General features: G+C 45.5%; 1 protein-coding gene across 3 annotated transcripts in view; it reads left to right on the top strand.

Moving 5' to 3' along the window:
- PRICKLE1 (prickle planar cell polarity protein 1) overlaps positions 1-23762 on the top strand; it is a 92587-nt gene that overhangs the window by 42816 nt on the left and 26009 nt on the right. For 2 of the 3 annotated variants that reach the window (XM_057491720.1, XM_036889288.2), the window contains exon 2: positions 16648-16727. The exons of the other annotated variant lie outside the window; for it this stretch is intronic. The gene's annotated coding sequence lies outside the window, so the exon portion shown is untranslated. The remainder of the gene's footprint in view (positions 1-16647; positions 16728-23762) is intronic. 3 annotated transcript variants of the gene reach the window in all.

The following is a 23762-nucleotide window of genomic DNA, read 5'->3' as shown; positions in this document are numbered from 1 at the left end:
TAGGATTCCGATCATTAAACTCTCATTCTACGTTGAATCAAAACACCACGTCAACTCTATTCAAATAAATTTAAATTAGCTATGACTAAGTTGTTTTTGGAAAGCATGCTCCAAACTTTTTGTTTTACATGAATTGCAAAGTATTAAGTGTTGGAACTCAGTATTATTCTTTTGCCTGAGTTAAAACACATACACTTCAGGGTGTTGATTTATTTAGGTATTCGACAATCATGAAAAGGAAAAGATTAAGAACACAGATTTTTAACCTTGATTTACCTTTGGAGCTTCAAAGAACACTTACCAGAGGTCCAGAGTATTTGATCTATCATTTATGTAAAGGTATATAACCTAATACTATTTTAACACTATTTATTGTTGTACGTTAAAAACAAAGACTCAGGATTTTTAGCAGTAAGCATCTATCTGATGAACAAGGTTGTACTTTTCTTGTAGATTAATTGGATACAATACACTGACTACTTTGTATCACATGGTGAGTAGAGTCTCTGTAAAACCTCCCTTCTGATTCAGGAATTTTGCATTCTGTATTTTCCTGTGGTGTCTCAGGGATCCTTAGAGAATATGCCAGAACCTCTAGGAGTTGCTAAGTGAACTCTTCAATGTCCCATGGGGAGTATTAAAGAAAATGCTGATTCAGGAAAGAGGGCTTATATCTGACTCAATAATTTAGCATTATTGAGGACTTACTGAATTAGTGACTTCAGTATAATTTATGGGGAATGATTCATGGCATTTCTAAAGTATAAATGAAGAGTTTCTGGTTCTCTGTCAGTGCTTCATTTAAAATAATGAATTATGAAGTCAACCAATGGAAGAAGAAAAAAATGCATAATTTAATCCACCTTGGCAAATTCTTCCTTTTTCCTGACTTGAGGTCAAAAGAATATGAAGAATCAACCCTACCCCCACTTAGCAGAAACTCCAAGTCAGATTTTTCTCCTTGTAAATGAATGTGGAAGAAAAGATTAACTTTTAATAGAATAGTATTCAGAACTACAGAAAAGGGAGTTTTTACCTCCCAAAGATAAAACCAGCTACTTGTTTTATCTTCCTTCTGTAATAGGTAATCATCAAAAACAAAAATAGTTACACAGCTCTTTTATTTGTAATTTGCAGTAAACTTTTCCCATCTTTGCCATCTGGTTGCAAAAGAGAGTTTCTCCATTTATTAATTTTACAATGTGTGTTCAGTGAACACCGTCTTTTACATTCTTCATAGTCTGTACATGAAAGGTCAGCTCAAGTTTGGGGTGGTTGGACGGGCTAGCTCTCAGTTTCAGCCTGGGGTGGTAACCATAGATCTGAGATGGCCTGACTGCTGTGAGAATCACATTCTTAGCCTGGGTGGCATTTTTAAATGAAAGACTAGTATTATATTTCGTATAAACTGATAGCAAAGAGTAACACTTCATCCTTCCTCTTATTCTAGTGTGGCTCTTGCATCTCCCAGGGAAGCTGACAAGCAGTCATTCTGCCTATTAGAAGTATGAAGAAACACTTTGGAATGGTCGTTCATTTAGACTTCTTTTACCTTGAATCTATAATGACTAGCTTAGCTTAATTCTGTATTAAACCTCTGCCATCTGCAGGATTGTCATCCAGTGGTTACAGCAAATTCCACAGGAACATGTTTAATTGAGTAATTAAGTCTATAGAAAGTGCTTTCAGAGAAATATTTTGATTACAAATAGAGTCAAAGCAAAATATTTAGTTTTGAAAGACTAGGTATGGTTCCTAGCTTTTTAAAGATCTGCCATTTATTTTAGTGTAATTTTGTAAGTGTTCCCACGTGTTATACCACAAAGCAAAAAGTCTAAATCTGACACATCCATTCATTTTTATAAAAGAGTGAGAAAGACAGGCGTCCTCCAGGAAGGCTCCCTGAGCAGAGGCTGAGGGTCTGCTTCTGGTTTCCGCATGAGGAGTCACTGAGATGATACAAGGACTGCTTTCTGACTATGATGGTGGAGAAGCAGGTGTGCAGACCTTTTTAAAACTTAAATTATAGCCATTCACAGATTCATCCTATGTCTCACACATACATACTTGGTGTGTGGTTATTACTTCTTGATTTTATTCGTATATTCACTGGATTTTTTTAAAAGGACTTTCTTCTTTAGAACAGTCTGAGGTTCACAGCAAAACTGAGAGGAAGATACAGAGGTGAACTATGTACCTCCTGCCCCCACCCTGGCATAGCCTCCCCATTGTCGACATCGCCCTCCAGAGAGCTGCACTTGTTAAAACTGATGAACCTACAGTGACGCACTGTTATCGCTCACAGCGCGTAGTTTACATTGGGGTCACTCTTGGTGAGGTACATTCTGCGGGTTTACACAAATGTGTTGACATACATCCATCATTGTAATATCACACAGTTAGCTCACTGTTCCAAAGCGGCCCTGCTGTTCTGCATTCCCACCAACAGGGAGCGGGAAGCCCCCAACGGCCTGTGCCGCATTCGGCGGTGTCAGTGCCCCAGATTCCGGCCATTCTAACAGGTGTTTCAGTGGATATATTCTGAGCACGGACATGAGGATATTAAAGGGAGTCTGACTGTTAAATTTCCAATATGTCCGATTACATCAAATTTTGCCTGATTGATAGAATATAAAAATTCCTGGCAATTGAAATGTTTAATACATTTACCTTTTTCACAATACCTTAGATTTAAAAAGTAATTTATGAAATGACATTTAAAGGCAGATGTAAAACCAGGTTGTAAGAATTAGGTTGATTATCTTTTTACACATGAAGACTCCTTGCAAATACTCAGTTTTTCTCAGAATTTAAAGAGAGCCCTCCTTAAATTATTTTTTTTCTTGTCACAGGAAGACTTTGGTACAAGGTTAGCTTTCCCACATGAATCTGAGAAAGCTTGCACTTCATTTTGTTTAACTGCTTTATGGCAAAAAGGCAGAAGGTAAAACTAGACAGACCTAGTGTGCAGTATATACAGAAAATTTAGCAGATTGCTGATTAGATACAGATCTTAGTTGGCCATTCTTCATGACTTCAATACTTCTTGACCATGTCTTGCTTATTTTAAGAATTTTCTCCCTCTCATTCCTGAGATTTTCTCTGTTTTATAAGTGAAGAAAGCAGGGCACAGCGGGGTTCAGAAGGTGCAGGGCATTGTGACACCCTGTCCACTTCCTGCTTAACAAATTCAGTGGACAACTGCTAAGCGCCTCTATTCCAGGCACAGGCCACGTGCTTGTGGGCCCCCAGGGACATCCAGACGGTTGTCCTTGTCATGAAATGGGGCTCCCAGCAGTGCTTTGTCTTCTGCCTGCTGAGGCTGGAGTTGCACCTGGACTTCCCTACGGGATGGAGGAGAGGAGGCAGTTTGCCTGCAGGTCTGCACCTTGCCAGGGGCCCCGTGTGACTTCCTCACTTCTCCTGTCTCTACGGTTTTGTCATCTGGATGTGCAGACGCGGGGCTGGCCCGCAGCTGACATCAGACCCATCATCCTTGACGCGCCGCCCCCCAGCCGCAGGCACCCCAGGCTCCCGGTCCCCGCTGGGTGCTCGCCCTCCCGTCTGAGCCCTCCTCCCACCCTCCCCGCCGCCTAGGGCCCCAGCGGCGGGACTCAGCAGTTCCCTAACTGCTCCTTCTGCCCCAGCTGCTCCCTGCAGGAGCCACTTTCTGCCCTCGGCCACGGTCACCGTTCTGAAGGGCAGCGCCCATGCGGCCCGGCCCTGCCGGCGGGGCTCTCCTCCCAGATCCACACGCGAGGCCCCGCGCCGTGGCCCCAGGCCGCCCGTCCAGGCCTCCTGTCCACGATTTCACACGTGCACCCTTGCTTCTCAGCTACGCGGAGCGGCTCCCCGCGCTCCAGGCAGGAAACTGCCCAGATCTGCCTTGTCTGGCCAGTGGGTTCCAGCCCCGGGCCAGTTCGCTATGGATTCAGTGTGACCAACGAAATTGACAGCTAAACGTTCTTTGGGGTGAAAGGGTTCCTTCCAGCTTGTTCTCCGGCGGGAGGTCGAGCACCAACACCCCCACCTCCGCGCAGAGCCCTGGGCCGGGCTCTCTGTATAGCTCAGTAACAGCTCATTGCCTACAGGTGCGGAAGCGGCAGCCCAGCAACAGGCCAGGTACATCCTCAGGTGGTTTAAGTTCAGGGAGGATCCTGACCCTGGGAGCCCCAACTTCCCCACAGTCCTCCTTAATCCTAAAGGACATTTCCATCCTCTTTTGCCCGGTTATTGTTACTCATCTTACGGTTCCAGTTCTGATGTCGTCTTGAAGCTTCTCCTAACTCCCCAAACACGGCAGCTGCCGCCTGCCCCTCAGCCCTTTCTTCAACCCTCCATTGCAGGACTCAGGGCATCAGCTTGGAATTGGGCTTCTCCCCTACCAGGTCGTAAACTGTGCAAATACAAAACTATTTTTAAAATTATCTTTGCCACTTGGGATTGGAGAAGTGCCAAGACAAAATGTGAGTGAATCTCTGGCTGAGTTCTTGCCCACACGTCCCACTGGCTGAGCTCAGCCGGGGTCAGAGGTTTCATTACGATAAGCCGCCTAGGGTCCCACCATAAGCAATGGCGTTTCAAATCCTAGAGAATCTGCTACGTGTTTCCAAACACGTAAGCTCCCGTGACTGTGTTAAACAGACAGTTCAAATGCTCTGGATTGCCTTCTGAAGAAGAGGTATTTATCCTCCCCCATCTTTGGAATGGACTTTCATCCAGTCGTGACAATGACATTAAGCATGTGTTGAGCTCTTACTATGTGGAGACGCGGTGCTTTACGTGAATTTTCACTTTCACTGCCCACATCAGGAGCTTCAGGATGCAACCGCCATTGGTGTAAGTGCTGTTATGCCCCCGTTTTAGAGAACAGGAGATTCTCCAATGATTCCAGAACCCAGGCCTTAAATGTATGCCTGTCTCCCAAATAAACATCTGTTCAGGAAAGGATCCATACCCGAAGGGGGAAAGTTTTAAGCTACGTGGAAAACATTCTAACAGTGATTATTACCAACAATTTTTACTTGATGGTTTAATGTTGGTTCTTTCATTTCAGAAACACTTTAAATCTGTTACTGGATTAGTAGGAAAAAGTCAGGAAAAAGATCAAGGTCACATAGCTAAAATTCAGATGCTTGTCTTCACAGGTCCTTTGTTTTCTACAATGCACTTCACAAAATAGCCTTGCTTCTCATAACCCAATATTCTACGTGAAACTACATTTTGTAGAGCCACCTGACTATAGATGTGCTTGCTGTTAACAAATTACCTGTGCTGCCCAGCCCATTTTAATGGAAATAAAATCAGCTGAACGGTTGGAAGTGACTCTGATTAGGTCAAGGAAGCCATGGTCATCAATTAAGGTGTTAAAATATGTTTCAGGGAAAAGTATGTTTAGGGTCATCAGTTAATTCAACACAGTTGTCCCTAGGCACTTACTGTTTACCTGGAATAGGTACTGTGTTTGGCACTTTGAAGATAAATGTTATTTACAGAAAGCCTAGCTCATAAAAATTAGTTTCAGAATGCTGTTTGACATCAGAGATCTTCATCCTGAACTTGGTGGTTGTCAGGTTAAGTTTCATTTTAGTGTGGGACAGGAGGGTCTTACCAGATGAATTTACATGTAGATAAAAGTCACAGATTTATCCAATCCCCTGTCTGACTGTGTTTATGGATCTATTTCCATCTTTACTATGTAACATGGCCCCTGATTTTTGCCCTTCAAACACTGTGTGTGAAAGACGTGTGTGAAAATTTATTTTTTCTATCCATCCCCTTCCTTCCCTTTCTTGATTAGTTGAAGATTCAAGAGAGGTGGTTAATATCAACCTATTACTGTTTCAAACCAACTAGGGACAAGTGCACTAGTGTGAAAAATAGTTCGTTGAAATATTTACCAGCTGACCTCTTTGTAAAGTAGCCATGCAAAGGCCTGGTTCGCAGTGTCTTGTTCAAACTTCAGGAGTTGCTTCTGCATGAATTGGGCTAGAGGGAGATGCAGAAAATTAACATCAGTTAGCTTTTAAATGCCTATTCCAAGTTTAAAGGGAACTTAAAAAGATTCACTTCTTTTAGAATCACCTTCCAACTAACGTGAACTACTTTAGGATGTGGGTCATCTTTACCCGAAAGTGATTAAGGGTAAAAAGGGGAGCTTGGCACAAAGCTTGCGTTCTTCATGAGAGTTCATTGAAAATTCCTAGATCCCTTCAGATCAAAGATATATAACACTTCTACTTTAAAAATAGCTTTGCCAGTTTCTAGTGTTAAAGAAAGATTCTGTTTGCTAATGGAAAGAGCAAAGCTTTGTCCTGCCACCAAAGTAATAAAACTACTTAATGCAACAGTGGGCTTCTCATGGCAAAGCACCAGGCGTGGTGCTGAGGAAAAGGACATTAATATAACTGAGGCACAAACCCCGCCTGATGGGCATGGCCCTCACTTTCAAAATTTTAGGGTATTTTTTGACTGTATGTTACAGTGATTAAAACAAGATGGATTTTCAGATAATAACACTTTTGGCACATTCTGTGGACCATGCCGGATGTAATTTGGAAACCAGATTACAATACCAAACGTGCAAATTTCAAGGCCATGATACAGCCTGACTTATCTGAAAGAAAAAAATCAGTAAAATTTGCCCTGCTTTGATCTGATTCTGTTTCAAATGGACTATACTCCTGAATTCCACATCATTCTAGCTGTGTAAGCCAAGTAGAAAACAGCAGCCCTTAAAAAACCCTGATTTCACCTGAAATATTTAGATAATGAAAACTAAATTAGCTTGTCCTGAGGGTAATTGTCTCCCTCTTCATTGATGGTTTTTATAGACATGGTCTTCATAGGCGGCATTCCAGTTGCAAGACCATTTCTTCTGAATTTTACCTGGTTGGTTAATTTCTGCTGTTACTACTTTTAGCTATATTCTGTTCCTAACCATTGTGAAATAGAACTTCAGGTTAATTTTAAAGGTATTTCCCTTCATCCATTAAATATATAATTAGGAAAGAAAAATAATGTTCCTTAAAATAAGATTTTTTGCCATCATTCTTTTGACTTTCAATGATGTAATCAATGTTTACATTAATACAATATAAATTACATGGATAAATTATAAGGTATATCCTTAACTTCTTTGCCCTTTTATTAGTAGACGTAAGTTCACACTCCCACATCATGACATTATATCTGATTCAAATCTTGCACATACTGTATAGTCTCTTTGAAGTTTACATTCAGACTTGCAAAGCTTCATTGTACTCTTAACTGACCAAAGGCAATCAATAGTGTGATGCTCTGTCTAAACTGAAGAACTTTTTAAAAACCTTTCATATTGAAAGTTATTAGGTTAATGTGGATAACACATAGCTTAACGTGAAGTTTCGATCAATGTAAAACAATGTGAAGTACTGTTTGCCGTTGACCTTGCTTGCAGTTTTCTCCCCACTAGGCCGAGCGCCGTCCACGCATCTCTCATTTAATTCCCATCACCACGGGGTGAAGGAACCCTTGCCTTCCCATTGCCCGGTTGAGGAGAACGGGGCCAGGAGAGCAGCGCCGTGCCCCGCAGCGTGAGTCAGTCACGGGGTGGGGGGGTCAGCCTTCTGCCTCGGGGCTGTCCTCCAAGTCTGCTCTCTGTGAATTCTCTTCACTACATTGTCTGTGACGGTCCTACGTCTTTCTTTCCCACATTTTCGGCCATGCTGGAAAAGCGTGGGGAGAGCTCTAGCAGCCAGGTGTTCTGGGGTCTCCTGTCTTCTCCTCTAGACTCCAGACGCAGCACAGATCTGGAAACCTGTAAATAGAGGGTGTCGCCATTCCTCATCCAGACCTGGGCCCTTGAGCAGGTAGAAGAGGCTGCTGTCCATATTTACCTGGGAAAGAGGCACAAACTAAGATTTCCCAGAGCAGTGGTGCCAGGGAGGGCATCTCAGACCCAGGGGGAGGGCGTGCTGTGGGTTGAAATGCCCCAGGTGGGGCTGCTGCTAGTCACCGGAGAAGGCAGATAGGGACAGGCTCATTTAGATGGGTATTGCCCCACTGTTTTTAAAGCACATGCCTATGTTGCTAAACACACAGTTCTTTCTTTAATGTTATTAGAATTGCTGCATAAAGTAAACGTTGTATTAAACAAATGTGTGAAAGTAAAGTCAGTAGGTTAATGTGGATAACATTGTAATGTTATTGGAATTGCTGCATAAAGTAAACTTTGTTTTAACGCGCAAAGCCGTGGGTCACAGTTCTGCTCGGTTTTCAAGCTACCTGCCTTCACCCCGCAGCTCTTAGCCCCTCCTTCTAGGGTGTCCCCTAACCGACCCCGTCGCTGGTCTAGAGTTAGGGGGAGCAGACTGTTGCCAGTGATCTCCTGCTACGGGGATAATCAGAAGGAGAGGACATCTTACTATGCGCAGGACGCTGTTCGGTCACCAGCGCTGCCAGTGGCCAGCGTTTACTCACCAAGATTGAAGGGGGGTAGAGCCTGGTGACGTCCATTGAGCAACAGAGGTCTTGGTAAAAGTCTAAAGCGAGCGCTAAAAATTCAGTGAATTTACGGCAGTCATATTGCTTTGTATGTGTTACCAACTTTTTGCCCAACAGCAGCAACATTGTGATAGGTGCTATTATTGCCCCCGTTTTAGAGAACAGGAACTGGGGGCCCAGAGAGCTAGCACAACCCGTGAGTGGCAGAGCTGCCGTAGGAACCCAGGCCCCAAGTGCAACTTACAGTTTTATCCGAATGCTGTAGGGGTATTATTGCTAGTTTTTTGGGGTTTTTTTGAGAAATACAGGATGTATTACTCCTGCCCCAATCAGCCAATACTGCTAAATAAATCAAGGGTGTTTAACTGGATGCTAAGTTCAGTTTTACATAAAAATGGTGTTAAAATTAATCTTACAACTTTTACATAGGTGAGTTCAATAGTGTTTTAGTTTCAGAATTGGAAGACAGATGCAAGGACAAATACAGGAAAATTGAGGACCCCTAAGCTATTTTTAGCACTTCCAAATTAAGTTGGCAGCTGTTGTTACTGTCAGAACTTAAATAACGCCGCTTCGTTAAAAAATAAACCCACAACATATGGATTGCAGCATGTTGTATATTTATTATTTGTGCTTATTAGGGAAAAAGGCGCTTCAGTAGAAAAAAAATGAGAAACTCTCCAGGGTATAAAAAAATGGAGCTTGTTGGCCGGCAAGCAGGTTTATCAAGAGCTCCATCCTCAAGAACTTGTGATGCTTTTAACCTTAGCAACTTTTACAGTAAAATCAGTTTTCTTGCTGATGGGGTGAAGGCATTGTAGTAGGCTGGGTTTTAAATTCTCTTATTTTTAGAATTAGAATTGCAAGTCTAGAGGAGACATCCTGAGACCTTTTCATTTCCCCCTTCAAATTCTAGAAGTTCATGTCTGTCTCATGTGCAAAAAGAAACCCATCTCTTATGTAGAAAAATATCTTTCAGGCTACCAAAGAAAATCCAGCTCTTCTTGCTAAGTGCCCAGTTACGGATCTAAGGATGCATTTGCCTTTTATCAACTGAAATCCCTCTTCTCCCTTCAAACTCAGACCTCAAGGGCTGCGAGGTGTCCTTGCGTTGTGGGGAGGCAGTGAGGCTGGTGTTTGGGGATGGTCTTAAAAACCAGCCCAAGGAAAAATTAAATAGGGAAATCTGGCTTAAAGATGGCAGATTGAATACACATGCTCAGCTCTGCCTGCTTCCAAAATTTCACTAAAATGACAGTAAATAAATTATATTTTAAAAAGAGATGACCCACAAATCTGAAGAGAATGGGGAAGAAGAAAATAACAGATTTTGGAAGCTGGGAACAGGATCATTGGTAACTGACTTAGAAGACCCGAGGAGGCGGACCCTAATCTAGAAGTGGAGGAGGCTGAGAACATCCTGGGTTAGGCCGTAGAACCCCCCAGGGGCTCGGGGAGGCCCATCCTGGGGTGCAGGTAGGACAGAGGCTCTGCAGACCGTGAGACAGAAGCGCGGGAGGGACAGCGGAGGGACAGAGCCCACCCCACCCCACCCCCAGGGAACCTGTGCTCCCCCCACAGTCCACCTGGGACCCCCACAGGCAGGGGCGGAAATGTCTTCTCCAGAAAATCTCGTAACCCAAGCGGGGAAAAGATGAGACAAAAGTCAGATACTCACTTTGAGGGTTTCCCAAGGCAACAGCCAAACCTTTATTTCCTAATCTAGAGTGAAAGACAGAATCAAAATTCTTCCCAATATGGATAGCCTCCAATCATCTTTTTTAGTGTCTCACTCTGAAATATGAACAGATTGCCAAGGATCATCAAAAATGGGAAGAAATATCTAATTCAAAATGAACAGAGAGGGAGCAGATATTAACTACTCAGGAGGGGAGCCCATAAAATATGTATTATTAATGCTGCCTGAGAATGGAGACAACATTGCACCCAGTAAGTAAGAGCAGAGCGCTGTAATGAAAATAACCCTCATGGACAAAGGAAGCTCTTAGAAATTAAAAATTAGGAGAAACAGAACGCCATGCACCAGAGGTCTTGTAAGCTGCAACGTTAGAAATCCTCTAGAAAGTCAAATAAAAACACTAAGATATGCAAGTAGAGCAAAGAAGAGAAAATAGGAAGCAGTCCAGGGATCCAACATCTAAACAGAAGAAGAAAATGGAGGGAAGAATTATCATCAAGGAAAGAATTCCATACAGTTTCCTGAACTTAAGGACATGGATTTTTTTGGAAGGCTCACCGAATACCCTGTAGAATCACAGGAAGGTGCATCATCAGACAATTTTAGAATGCTAGGAACATACAGGTTCATCTGCAACCTTTCAGATAGGGAAAAAAACAGGTTTCACATAAAGAATGAAAAGTCAGAATGTCAGCTCTGGACGCTAGAAGACACAAGAGCAGCGCCTTCAGACTTTTAAGGAGAAATCAGTCAGGCTTAGACTCAGTGGTCCACCCAAGCACCGTTTGAAATTAAGGGAGATAAAGGTAATACATTTGAACAAGTTTACCACTTAGGAACAGGTGCATGTAATAGAGTGAAGGCAGAAGTTAATAGATTATGCATTTTAAAAAAAAAAAAGAGAAATCAAAGAAGTAATATCTCGTGCTGACTACAGAAGAGGAGATAAACAGTAAAAGAATCAATAAAACAAGATGAACATGGTTGACTTTGGGAAGCAGAAAATGGGGAGAAGCAGGGATCTGCTATTTTTCAAAACAAGCCTTTTAGCATTGTTTTTAAACTATATCCTCCTATGATTTCAATGAAATTAAATTTTAAAAAGGTATTTTAAAAATGGAATAGGCCGGGAAGGTCCTTGCTCTCATTTTAAGATCTGTAGGTCTTTCCATTCAGGAAGTCCCTTGACCACACGGAATGGATGCATTGCTCAGATTTCATTTTAGCTCTTCAGTCCTCGAGGCTCCCAAGGTGTTTCTGTTGGTCTGCCTGGGTTGGTGACGTCGCTCCCTTGTAACGATGATTAATCTGTACCTGGGTAACTATTTATTATGGGAACCCTGACAAGATACTCAGAAAGGAAAAAAAAAAAAGAGGACGATCCTTCTTCCCCCAAAGAACCATGGGATGAGAGAACTAGCTGGCGGGCATGTAATCGTTTCCTGTCACACACAGAAGAAAATATGAGATGCAGAAAATAAAAGGTCCTTAAATCCCAGAATAGAAGACGTAGTTTCGGTTGCCGCAATCTGAAACTAATCGCTTTTATTAGATCATTAGCGTTTCATGATTTGGGGATATATTTGTATACCATACAACTGTTGGGCTATTTTATTGCAATGATGACACCTCAAAGGATTTTGAAAAGCAACATATGTATTTTGGAATGGGTATAGTCTTGGAGCTACTGTATATACTAAATTGAATGGCTTCCTAATATACGAGATTCTATCCCTGTTTTATTGTTATAATAATTTTTTTAAAAAGACATACTGAAACTTTAAGAGTGAGATTCAAAAAAAGGCAAGCATTGAAGAAAAGTAAACACAGGAGGCAGGGAGTTATGTGAGGGCCGAAGAGCAGGTCCTGTTCATCTTTCCACCGCAGGGTCCCCGCGTTTTCTCTACCCGTTTGTGTAACAAATACGAACTGAGGGCCTGCTACGCAGCCAGGTTCTGGAGCTGTTCGACGAAGAAAACCGATAGAAACCTTTGCCCTCGCGGAGCTTACGTTCTTGTGGCCTGGAGGGTGGGGACAGGGGCAGGGCCACGCACAACGGTCATGCGAAGTGCAGCCCTGGGAAGAGCGGGTCAGCAGCTCAGGAGAGAGGGATGCGGGTGTGGGGCAGAGGGGCGGGCGGGGCTGCAGCTCTAAATGGGTGGACGCCTAATGGGCACTAAGGTTGAAATTATTTCTTAACCAAAAAAAATATATGTATATGCCCATCTCTCCGGGAACTTTGAACTCTTTCTTTGGTCAGTAACAGGACCATCCTTCTGGGCACTGAAGCAGCTCATTGGCCTTGAAGCCACGACAGGAGCCTAAGAAGAACTAAGACGAGGTTGCTCACGAAACACAGCGCCCGCGGGGGGCAGTGGGCCTGCGGGGAGAGCCGGGCAGATAGATGCCAGCTTACAGACCCCACTGCGCCCTCGGTCCTTAGCCGGGCCGCCAGGCTCTCTGTGGAGCGCAGCGGACCCCCTGCCACCGTGGGAAGGGGCTGGCTTGCTTTAAAACGCCTTGGCCTCCTAGAATGCAGAGGACACAAGCCCCGGCCTTGAGAAATAAAGAAAACCTCATAGTTTAACCTTTGATCCAGGAGAGGTCAGCCCGTCCGCGGTCCGGCCCGCTGCCCCCCGCGTCGGGGCGCCTGAGCCGCCCTGGGGCCGCGCCCCCCACACGGTGCCCAGCACGCGCCCCCCGCCGGCCGGGTTGCCCGTCCTGTCCACGGGGACGGGATTTCATGCCTGTTCTCCTGCAGAACCTGCTACGGGAAAGCAGGTGTTTGCTTTTTATTTTCAGAGAAGTTAAACAAACAAGGGCAGCGGGTCAGCACCGTCCAGCCCGCACCCCAAAGCCCTCGGAGGGAATCCAAGAAGCCCTCCTCCTGCTGGCCTCAGGCCCGGGGGCTTTCTCCTTGCAGCCGGCCGGCCAGTGCGGTCCCTGACTCTCGGCCACATCTGCAAGGATTATTCTGGGTCATCTGCAAACATATCTCCCCCCTCCCTGATTATGCGCCGAGGACAGGGCCCCTGAGGCCCAGCTGCCATTCCCCCGGCAGCTGCCCCGTCCGCGCAGAATGACCAGACCCCGTCTTTGAAAGCGCGGTGTGGAGGGGCACTGGCGTTTCCCTGAAGCCCCCCGGGCTTTACCGGTGGCGCTCAGCCAGTGCCCTTGACTCTCCCTCCAGGCCTTTGCTGGAGCCGAGCCGGGCCTGCGCGCAAACATCGCCGGGAGGGGGCAAACCGGACCGTCCTGGGCGTGCCTGCCCTTTGAAGGGCCTGCCGATTGGACCATTGTCATGCCCGCTGGAGGAGTCCTTTGTTTTACAACGGGAGGGCCGGAGAGCCAGCCGGTGGGCCTCGGGGCCCTGGGGCGAAGCTGACCCTTTGAACTAGGAAGGATCTTTTAAGATAAGCAGGCCTTGGCGTTTGTACCCCACAACTGATTGTTAGAGCGCTTAACAGGGCAGGTTTAGGTGGTCGCTAGGCATGGAAATAAAGGTCTTTCAAGCTCTGTAATAACGGTTGTAGGACACGGGCTCCTTTTTTACAAAAATGCAAACTCTCCAATTGCCCATCTCAACGAAGATTTGGGGGAAAGTGGTACCCATTTGGGGGGTTCATTTGTTTACATAAGATCATTTATACCAGGAATAAAATACAAATGAAACCCAATGAAAGACCTTTTCAACAAAATGTTATGCTTTCCCACTGAAAAATAAGCTTGATTATCTTTCAGACTAAACGGCATGAATTATTTCTTAGGAAAAGTCAGTGGGAAAACAGGAAGGAGAAAAACAGAATAAATGGTAGTCATTTTTTAATTGATATTTTAATACACAGAGTGTTCCCCACCTTGGAAATCCTCATAATGAATCGCATCCATCATTCTGCCCCCCGGACCCCCACCAACCTGTGTCCATCCTTTTGCTACGTGACGGGTGCAGGACCGAGCCGGGCTTCTGCTCCATCCCTCAAGCCTCCCCGCCCTGTGGAGACCACAGACAGCAAACAGATAATTAAAGAGTGAACAGAATACGGCAGGAAACTGCCAGGTGCTATGGCCACATTTGTTTTAAGTCCTTTAGAACTTGGTTCTGGGGGTGTGCTTCAAAGGAAGAATTTCATTTTCCTTTTTCAGGAGTTCTTTGAGAGTTTCTGTGTTTTATGGTCAAGTTTCCCTCCCAGCTTTCCCTTCAGTAGCCTCTTTAGAAGGTTTCCCAGAATAGAAACTCCCATTTCATACTGAGGAGCTACAGGTGAGAGAGAGAACGGAGGGGAGATGCCTGGGAGCGCTCACTGTTAAGTGTTCTGCTGTCTGTACCCCAAATAGACCAGTGGTTGGCGTGGCTGCTCAGACTTCCAGGCCCGCCACTGTCCACAGAGGCAGGTCACTGCTGGCAGGCTGAGCACTCAGAGGGCATCGGGGATGTTGTTTCTCCATCAGGGTGGGGCACCAACTTCTACAGCAGCCCTCTGGTTACGGTACCCCCCAGACACGGCTGACCTCCATCCCTAGGTTCTAGACTAAAGAAATCAGAGAATTACAGGCTTCCACAGACAAAAGGCCTCAGAAATCATCTACCACCTCTCTGCCCACTGGTGTTTGAAGCAAGGGAATTCTGAGGTATTTTCCACCTTTCACCTAAAGCAATTTCTCTCCATATTGTTTTTCCATTAAACAAACAAATAATAAAGCTATTTACAGTAGCTCTCTAAATAATAAGCAAATGAAATTGTAAAGAATAAAGCTATTTATGCAATAATGGTTTATCAATGAGTTCTGTTGATGAAGTTTACATTTCTAATTCAGTTTATGTTAGATACCCCTGTGTATAAAGCTGTTGAGCCCAGACCAATAAAGGTGCCCTGACAACCACAGCAGTGATTTGCAGATTTATCACCACTTGCCTTTTTTTTCCCCCAAAACAGTAGCGCATTTGTGAGAATTACATTACACATAATGTGCAGGCATACTTCGATTTTTAAGCCAAATAGTTCAGGCTATTCTAACAGGAAAGGGTGTTGTGCTAAGATTATTGCCATATAATCAAGCTCGTAGCACCCCTTGAGCAGTAAGAGTAAGAAGGAACCTTTCAAAAATCCTTCGTTAAGGGCCAACATCCCACCCCTGCCCCTTCTCCTGTCTCTTTGCCTCCTCAGAGCCACATTCTCCATACTTCTGTGATTACAGAGGACAATTATCTTTTAACGATTTTTAAAATGTAAAAGCAGGTTCTCAATATATTTTCATTTTCATTTATTTATACAGTTAACTTCAATAAAACTCAAAAGTGACAAATTGATAGATTAATTCAAATGAGATTGAAGTAATTGCATTTCATATCCTGATAAAAAAAAAATCACAGGCCCAGGAGTCGTAACCCTATCTTACTGTGTATCCTCAGATACGCATTTACCTTGTTCTCTGGCTAACGGGGAAAAGTCCGTATTGTCAACAGCGTGATTCAAGCTGATGGCAAGTGTGCATATCACCTCCCGCAGGCCTGGCTGGTCATCTTCTGGTCTCTGCATTAAGTCAACGTGGATGAGCGGCTGCTGGCAATGTCCACCGGTGTCACCCGGGCTCTGCTGCCCGCTCAGCACTGCACAGCTGCAGTGACAGTGGGGCGGGGACAAGGTCAGGTCCTCCAGAGGAATTCTTCCTAATGGTGATGCAAGAACAGCTCAGGAACAGTTCCTCTGTGCAAGAAAACTCTCGAAGACTGAGCAAGAGAACAGCTGCAGAGACGGTGCAAGAAGCAAGGGAGAGTGAGAGAACAGTTGTGAACAGACTGAAGGGATTGTGGGTGTCACTTTGGGGCCCACAGCAAGGTGTGGGATAGGCGAAACCTTTTCCGTCCGCTGTGAATTCCAGCTCCGTCCCAGTGAACTGGACTTTGCTTACTTCAGGAGGGTCCAAACGCCTTCCCAGCTCATGTCCGTAAGGGTCGTGCTTTATTGCTTTTCTGCTCTGTCTACACAACGTGATCTGCTTAGAATTTTCAGTCAATATGCCCTGTCCCCGCAAATGACACGTGATCTGCCTGTGATGTGTCCGTGCGCTGGGACGCTAATGAGCGCTCAGGACCTGGGGAGACAGCCCGGGCCAGAAGGGCAGCCCTTGATTTGCATCAGTGGGGCAGCTGTGGCCTCAGAAGCTTCGTGGAAGTGGAATGTACACATGAGAAATGTGTTGGAATTGCAGAGACGATGCATAATTAAAGTTCAGTGTTGTGTGTCCCCAAAACAATGTGTGTAAATGTGAAATGGCTTTAAATTTTCACCCCATGTTTTTTTAACCTGTTCTATAAATGATCATGAGAAATCATAGTTTCCAAAGGTTTTGTGGATTTAACCCAGCACCCCAGGCCACACTGAAAGAACAGTTTCGCCTAACACATGAGAAAAGCACCCTAACTAAAGTGAGCCAAATCCCTAACATGACTTTTACCCTTTCAGAACTTCTTTCAGAAGAGATCTGAGATTCTCTCATCAGCGCGACTGCTTCACAGCAACATTGAAGACCTTGGTGTGCCCAGGTAGGATTTTGCATTGACTAATTACTCAGTGGAGATTAAGTAGAACCTCTTTCCCATTTCACAAATACGCCATTGTCTTAGGACAACTACCAACTAAAGTCAATGGTGTCTGTAGGCCACTAGCTCCTCAACCCGGTTACAAATCGCAGTTACCTAGAGAGACAGTATGAAATGCCAATTGCTGGGCCCTAACTCAGACTTACTGAATCAAAATTTATGGGCATTTGGTCCAGGCGTCTGTATATTTCAGGGCCTTCTGGGTGATTGCCAGCCAGCCCAGCACCATTACCATTCCAATGGCCACCCTCATTCCCACCTGTCTAATAGCAAGTCCTCTTGTCCTGTTCTACAGGTGGGTTTTTAAAATCCATTTAGTAGACATTTATGGAGTGTCTTTTGCAGAACAAAACAATGCCACCTTTTCTGCCACTTACTGTCCCTGCAGCCCACAAGACACGCACCCCCGAATCCAGGTCCCCCATCTCCATGGCTGCATGGTCGAGGGGCGGGGCCTTGGCGGACGTGCTGGGTTCTAACCCCCGAGCTGGGAGGTGGCTGTGCTCTAACCTCACAGAATGAGGAGCCCCAGAGGGCTGTCTGCGAGGAGGGGGCGTGAGGTGTCACCTGGGAAGAGGCAGAGACAGGTGGCGGAGGGAGGCTACTGTCCGGACTTCTGAGGGTTTCCATTTCCCAGCCACAGTCATTTTCTGAAGCCAGCGACATCCCTGTCATGTGGCCTGAGACACTGCTACACCTTCCAGGAAATGATCACTCCCCACCACTTTTCGCCTTATATTAGTTGGTTTCTGTTACTTGCAACCACAGAGGCCTAACTAAGGCTCACCTCCTTCAGCATTGTATCACCATGACTTCCTATAATGCCCCCCGTGCCCGGATGCCGCCCAGGGGGAGCAGTAACCAGTGGCAGAGTGACCCTCATTCCAGTCGGATTTTCTGCCCACTTATTGCGCTTTTCTTGGAGGCACGTAGCCTTTTGTTCCCCACGGGAATAATCTCCCTTAGGACACCTGAATTGTACTTAAGCATCCTCTGCCCACCCAATTTCCCTGATCACCAAATTTCCTTTCCCAGCACCCCTCCCAGGACTCCTGCCCAGGAGAGCCTCCTGTGCGCGGGCCTGGCTCTGCCTTCTAGAATCTTCGTCCGGCTTTACCACCCCCTGCTCTCAAATACCCACCTACTGTATGACCCAGGCTTCTCCCAGGACCCCACTTTTCTTCACGTCTTGTTTCCCTTTGTAAAAAGCCATCAGCAGAATTTATTCTCATTTAGAATGTCTAAAGTACATGTATGATATTTGAGAGGAAGTGGGTTTTTGCTTTTTGTGACAGACTCAGAATTTAAACTAGATGTTTCTCTCAAACCTCTTTTCCCCGAGAACCCCCTTTTGAATTATACGCAGCCTGATGATGGGAGGCCCACAGGGAGGGACTGGCAGGAACCTCCGACTTGATCTAGACCTCATCCCTGTACTGAGCCAGCTGAGGTAGGGCTTGAGGAAGGAGGGGTGGGTGGGTCAGAGATTCCCACAGCTGAGAATCCCCGGCAGCTGGGAGTATTCCATGTGCACTGATTTCGGGCACTCCCGTTTCCTGTGTATATAGGACCCAGAAGAAAAACTAGCATGCATAATTCATTCTTGTTTACTTATTTTTGGTTGTATTGTGCTTTCCTCAGAACAGACATTAAAGTCAGTGATTCTTAACTATTTTGCGTGTCTGTGTTACACTGAAGATCTCTAAAGAGATTGTCTCTTGTGACCCTCTTGTAAGGCCTGTGCTCCTTCCTCGGTGGTCACTTAGTTAAGGTCTCTATGTGATAGTCTATTTGGGGAAAATTCCAGGGATTTTAGTGTATCTTAATTTCCTTACTACCGGGCACTCCAAAGAATCCACCCCTTGTGTAAAATGAGTGTGGGGGAAGTCTGAGCATGCTCACTCCAGGCGGGGGCAACCAAGCCCAGGACTTTACAGGTGTGAGGTGTTGGCAAAAGGCTCCTCTCTTTGACAGCTGAATTGAGCCATAAATTTTTGACTAATTTATGCAGGTCTGTGGAAGCCCAGATAGGGATTATTAATTCAGGGTTCCCAATGCACTAGTGTCTGCTCACAATGAAATCCTTCAAGTTGATTTTTTATTGTATGCCCTATCTTTGGCCTAAGTGAAAATATTCAGATTGCCTCGTAAGTCAAAATTAATTTTGTAAACTATTATCCACCGTCTTAACATCTTCTTGCTTTTAAATACAGAGTTTATCATAATCATATGTTTCAGTTTATATTGTAAAATATTACAAGATGGCTAAGATGGGGGTTAAGAAACCTTTAAACCATCTTTAATTTCACTTAACTGCTATATTTGCATACTCTTCTTATAAACCAGATTTTTCCTCCTTAAAAAAAAAAAAGAAAAAGGAAAACAATACGTGGTTTGTTACATTCCTTGTTCTTGTTAGCCTGTTTTGCATTAGAAGGTTATGGAAACCTAAGACGGAAAGATCCATAAAGAAAACCTTACAGTGAAGGAAAGAAATAGAGGAAAGAGATCTGAATGTTGGCTTTTTCTGCATCTGCCCTAAAAACACATTCCAGTGTAAAATGATGTGCGTCCCTAGGAGTTGGAAGTAGAAAGGAGAGAGAAGCAAATATGTTTTTTAAAAATCATACCTATTAAGTATCTTGGTTAAGTAGTCCCTATATTTCTCCTTTAAGAATCATCTAAAACATAAAACCATCTGGAAAAAAAATAAACTGTAACTGTCCATTCATTCCCAGACCATTTGGTAAATAAACTGTCGGTTCCTCCCTTGACTCAAAACAAACACCGCCACCAGGAATGTGTCAGTGACAGTCAGCTGCCATACCCCTCGGCAGGCTTCAGAGACCCCAGCCCACTTTCTCCCAATTTATTCTCGCAACGTTATTGGTGACAGTGAATATTTTCCTCACAATGCACAGAAAATTGGTAGTCTTGATAGCATGCTAGTGGCCATTTGAATTCTTTTCCCCCTTACAATTCCACTAGAAATTTAACTTGTTATTATGTAACATCAGCACCAGAATGCCTAGATGTTCCTGTTGAATGCCTAGATGTTCCTGTTGGAGGCTGTCAAGGACCCCAAATATTTATGTATGTCATCATCGTGTTTATTCTCCCTTAGGACTCTCTTACTTAGCGATGAGAAACAAAGTGACAGCATTTTTCTGTCATTTTAATTTGCCTGATTGTGCAAAAATAAAAATGCTGCACTGTTGAAATGAGCCGTTGCATGTTTGAGAAAGTCATTTGAAAAGTTCTTGGGAATGAGGCGAACATGACTGCTCCTCGTGCAGGAACGTTCCTTCTTCTTTGATCTGCCGAGTGGTGGTTCCACTTGAGGAGGTTGTCTGACCATATCATTGGATTCTTTCAAAAACACTTTTGACTCTTCAGACCCTGAAACATGATATGTCATAAAACTATTTTCTAATGACACTCTCAGCCTTCACTAAATTGCTGCCCCCTCCCAATACACTTTCCAAAAGGCAGAGAGAAGCATTTCAGAGATTTCCTGGAATCTTGTTAAAATCTATTGAAAAAGAAGCTAAAAACTTAAGAAATGGCTGATAATGGACATGTGGTTTTGCTCTATTGCATAAGCAGCCAGCAGTCTTCAATTGGAATGAGAGTTAAAGCATCATACTATGCTCATGGACAGTGACTGTAATGGGGTATGTGGTGGTGACTTGGTAATAAGGGAGAGTGTAGTAACCACACTGTTGCTCATGTGAAACCTGAGCATACGATGGTATACCAATGATACCTTAATAAAAATAAAATTGGAATGAGAGTTTGTGTGAAGTAAAAAATGTTGGCCCTTAAGTAGGAAGCAGATTGTCTTTACAAGCCTGGGTGATGTATTATGAGTTCTGATAGACCCTTATTATTTAAGCTCACTGGCAAGAATCTTTTGCTGGGGGACATACTGGCGATTAGAATTGTCCAGAAATGCTGCCAGACCAATGATCAATTCTATTGTCTTCCTTTTTCATTTGCTGCAACTGAACTGAAGAACCTTAACTTAAAAAAAAAAAAGAAAGCATTGTCGTTCTGGCGTTCAGCTGTGATCAGTTTTGTCTGACAAGTCTATTAATGGCTGCATTCCTGCAGCACCTGGGCCTCTGGGCTGTCCCATGAGATGCGTTCAGGGGGGTGGGTTACCCTCGGACTGTAAGTGGGGCCGGGCTCACGCTTGCCCTTTGTTCAGCGTCATCTGCCTTTAAACTGAAGAGGTGGTGAAGGGCTGCTGGCCCCATCTAAGAATGACGCCCTTACTAAGCGCCTCGTACGCCCTGGTAATGACTAATCTGCAACAGAGCAACTGTTACATAAATGATCTTCCAATACAGGCCAGTTTTGTTGTACTTGGACAATAAAATGCTTTTGTACCTTGGAAATTAAAATGGTGCAGTGAACTGCTTCACAAAGCTTGGGGCCTTGTTTGTCTTAGGGTCCCCAGGGTTGGGGTGAGGAGGAGGCGGTCCGGTTCCTTTGAGCTGCACGACTCTGCTTCTAGAGGCCAGCAAAGCCGGTGCAGAACCACCGGGCTGCCAGAGACTGAGTTCCTGCTCCATTTCTGCCTGAAGTAATACGGCATTAGACACAGAATTATTCTTCCTGCTTTCTGGTGATGATGCCGAGGTTGGGGAAAGCAAACATTTTATTTTGCTCTTTGTAAGAAACTCTGCTTTAAAAGTGAGTAAGATAGTGGTTTTAACACCATAGGCTTTGATGTCAGGTTTTGAACCCAGCACTTGTACTTATTAGCTGATGACTATTAGATGGTCGACCAACTTATTTGTCTTGTTTGTAAACTAAGGAATGTAAGATATAAGAACATAAACCATCTGGAAAACTTAACGCAGGTGACTGGACAGTTCTACTCCTGTGGCCTGGCCACGCCCTGCACCTGGGCTGGGACAGGGTCCACCCTGTGGCCTCACTGCACGCTGCACCTGGGCTGGGATGGGGGTCCCTCCCGTGGCCTCGCTGCACGCTGCACCTGGGCTGGGACGGGGTCCTTCCCTTAGCCCTGCTGCATGCTGCACCTGGGCTGGGACGGGGTCCTTCCCTTAGCCCTGCTGCATGCTGCACCTGGGCTGGGACGGGGTCCTTCCCTTAGCCCTGCTGCATGCTGCACCTGGGCTGGGACGGGGTCCTTTCCTTAGCCCTGCTGCATGCTGCACCTGGGCTGGGACGGGGGTCCCTCCCTTAGCCTCGCTGCACGCTGCAGCTGGGCTAACCTCTCCTAACCAATGGTGATACCATCAGGTTGTCTTTATTAAGCTCAGCACTGTGAGCAAAAAGAAAGGGACAGACAGGGCTCTTAGGAAGCAACTGATCTAGAGACAAGGTGAACATGTGTGAAATTAGGAGCTGATGATTCAAGAGGGGGAATCGTGCTGTGGTGGTCTGTTGATCCAGAAATCCAACATGACTGTTTTCACTGAGAATAGAGGGATATGAGCTGTTCGGGATGCACGTGGCCGAAGGAGGGTGGAGGCATTTGGGAAAGGTCTCTGAAGGAGCTGGACACACAGGGAGGCCCACCTCCCAGAAGCGGCTCTGCCGCACACTCAGGGACACAACACGACTGTAGCCCACCCTGACTGGCTCAGTGGAGTGGGGGTCCTCTGAGTCATCCCGAAGCTGTGTGCGCATAGAAAGAGAGTCACATCACTCTAGTAAACAGGATTTCTGACTGAAGAGGAAAATAAGCAGTCATTTTGTTGGAGAAACTGGCCTGAATCAGACGGGAGTCGCGGGGCTCATCGGGGTCCCGGGAGTGCAGTGTAGAAGCCCCAGGTCTAATGGGGCCCCAGGGAGCATTTCCGGGACCTCCCGCAAATCAAGGTTTGCAGTAAGAGTTGGCCAGGCAAAAAAATAGTGAGTGGCTAGACACCTGCAAGGAGAGGACACAGCAGCCACCAGTTACGGAGCCAGAGTGAGGGACGACAGGCGGTGGAGAAATCAGCAGGGGCCTGGAATGGGGCCTTCCCTGCAGAGAACCTGAATGCCATCCTAGGGCAGTGCTGGGAAAACGCCGAAGAAGGGACATCAAAGCAGGAGCAGGACCTATCCGTGGAGGCCCAAGAGAAGGAGAATGAAGGTGGAGATGAGAAGGCTGAGGACCATTCATCAGTGAGGCCCCTGTCGTCTCCCAGGCGGGGAAGACTGGGCAGGCTGCGGTCGCAGGGCTCCGGACGAGGCACACGGAACCACAGAGAGAAGTTCAAAGACACGAAGATCTGCTAAGTCGCGGAAGGAGGGTGGGCGGGGAGCTGGGCGTGTGAGCAAAGGAGGCGTGTGCGATGGCAGTTCCTGGCTTCCCCGGAGGCTTGATGGCTCCCTCAGCCAACTGGGGGTAGGAGGAGGAAGGGCGTAGGTTTGGAGGTGAGTGGAGCACGTGGTCCAGAAATCTGAGCTCTCCGAAGAGATTTCATGTTAGCCACGTAGTTTCCTATAAGCCAAAAGGAACAAATACCTAAGTGATAAAGCTGATGACAGCCCTTCAAATATTAAAACCGGAAAACTGAACCTCAAATTCGTTGAGTCACTTTTTTATCTAAGTAAAAATAAAGAAGAACAGATTCTTTAATTCTGAAAATTGAGATGTGATTATAGGAGGGCTTCGTATGTGCAAGGTGGGACTCAGGTTGTGTCGGAGGATCAAGCGTGCACAAGACATCCGTCGGCCACTCAGCCAAGTCTTACGGAGAGCCCACGGTGCGCCAAAGAGCCTCACGCCCCCGGCCTGTGCATGCAGGCCCTCGGGACGGCACTGAGCCCACAGACAGGACCCCTGCCCCGAGCCCCTCTGGGATTCAGTGCAAATCCGGTGCTGAAGAGCCCGAAGCACCAAGCGGAGAGGAGAAAGGAAATATTAAAAGTAACTTGTATCAGAAGACAGTTGTTATTTAGAATGAGGTGATTCAACCAATAGAACAATTTGAATTCCAAATCTTGGCCCTGGCA

The sequence above is a fragment of the Manis pentadactyla genome, chromosome 14 (assembly GCF_030020395.1).
Source record: "Manis pentadactyla isolate mManPen7 chromosome 14, mManPen7.hap1, whole genome shotgun sequence".
Taxonomy (NCBI): Eukaryota; Metazoa; Chordata; class Mammalia; order Pholidota; family Manidae; genus Manis; species Manis pentadactyla.
This window is presented reverse-complemented; position numbering and strand designations above follow the sequence as displayed.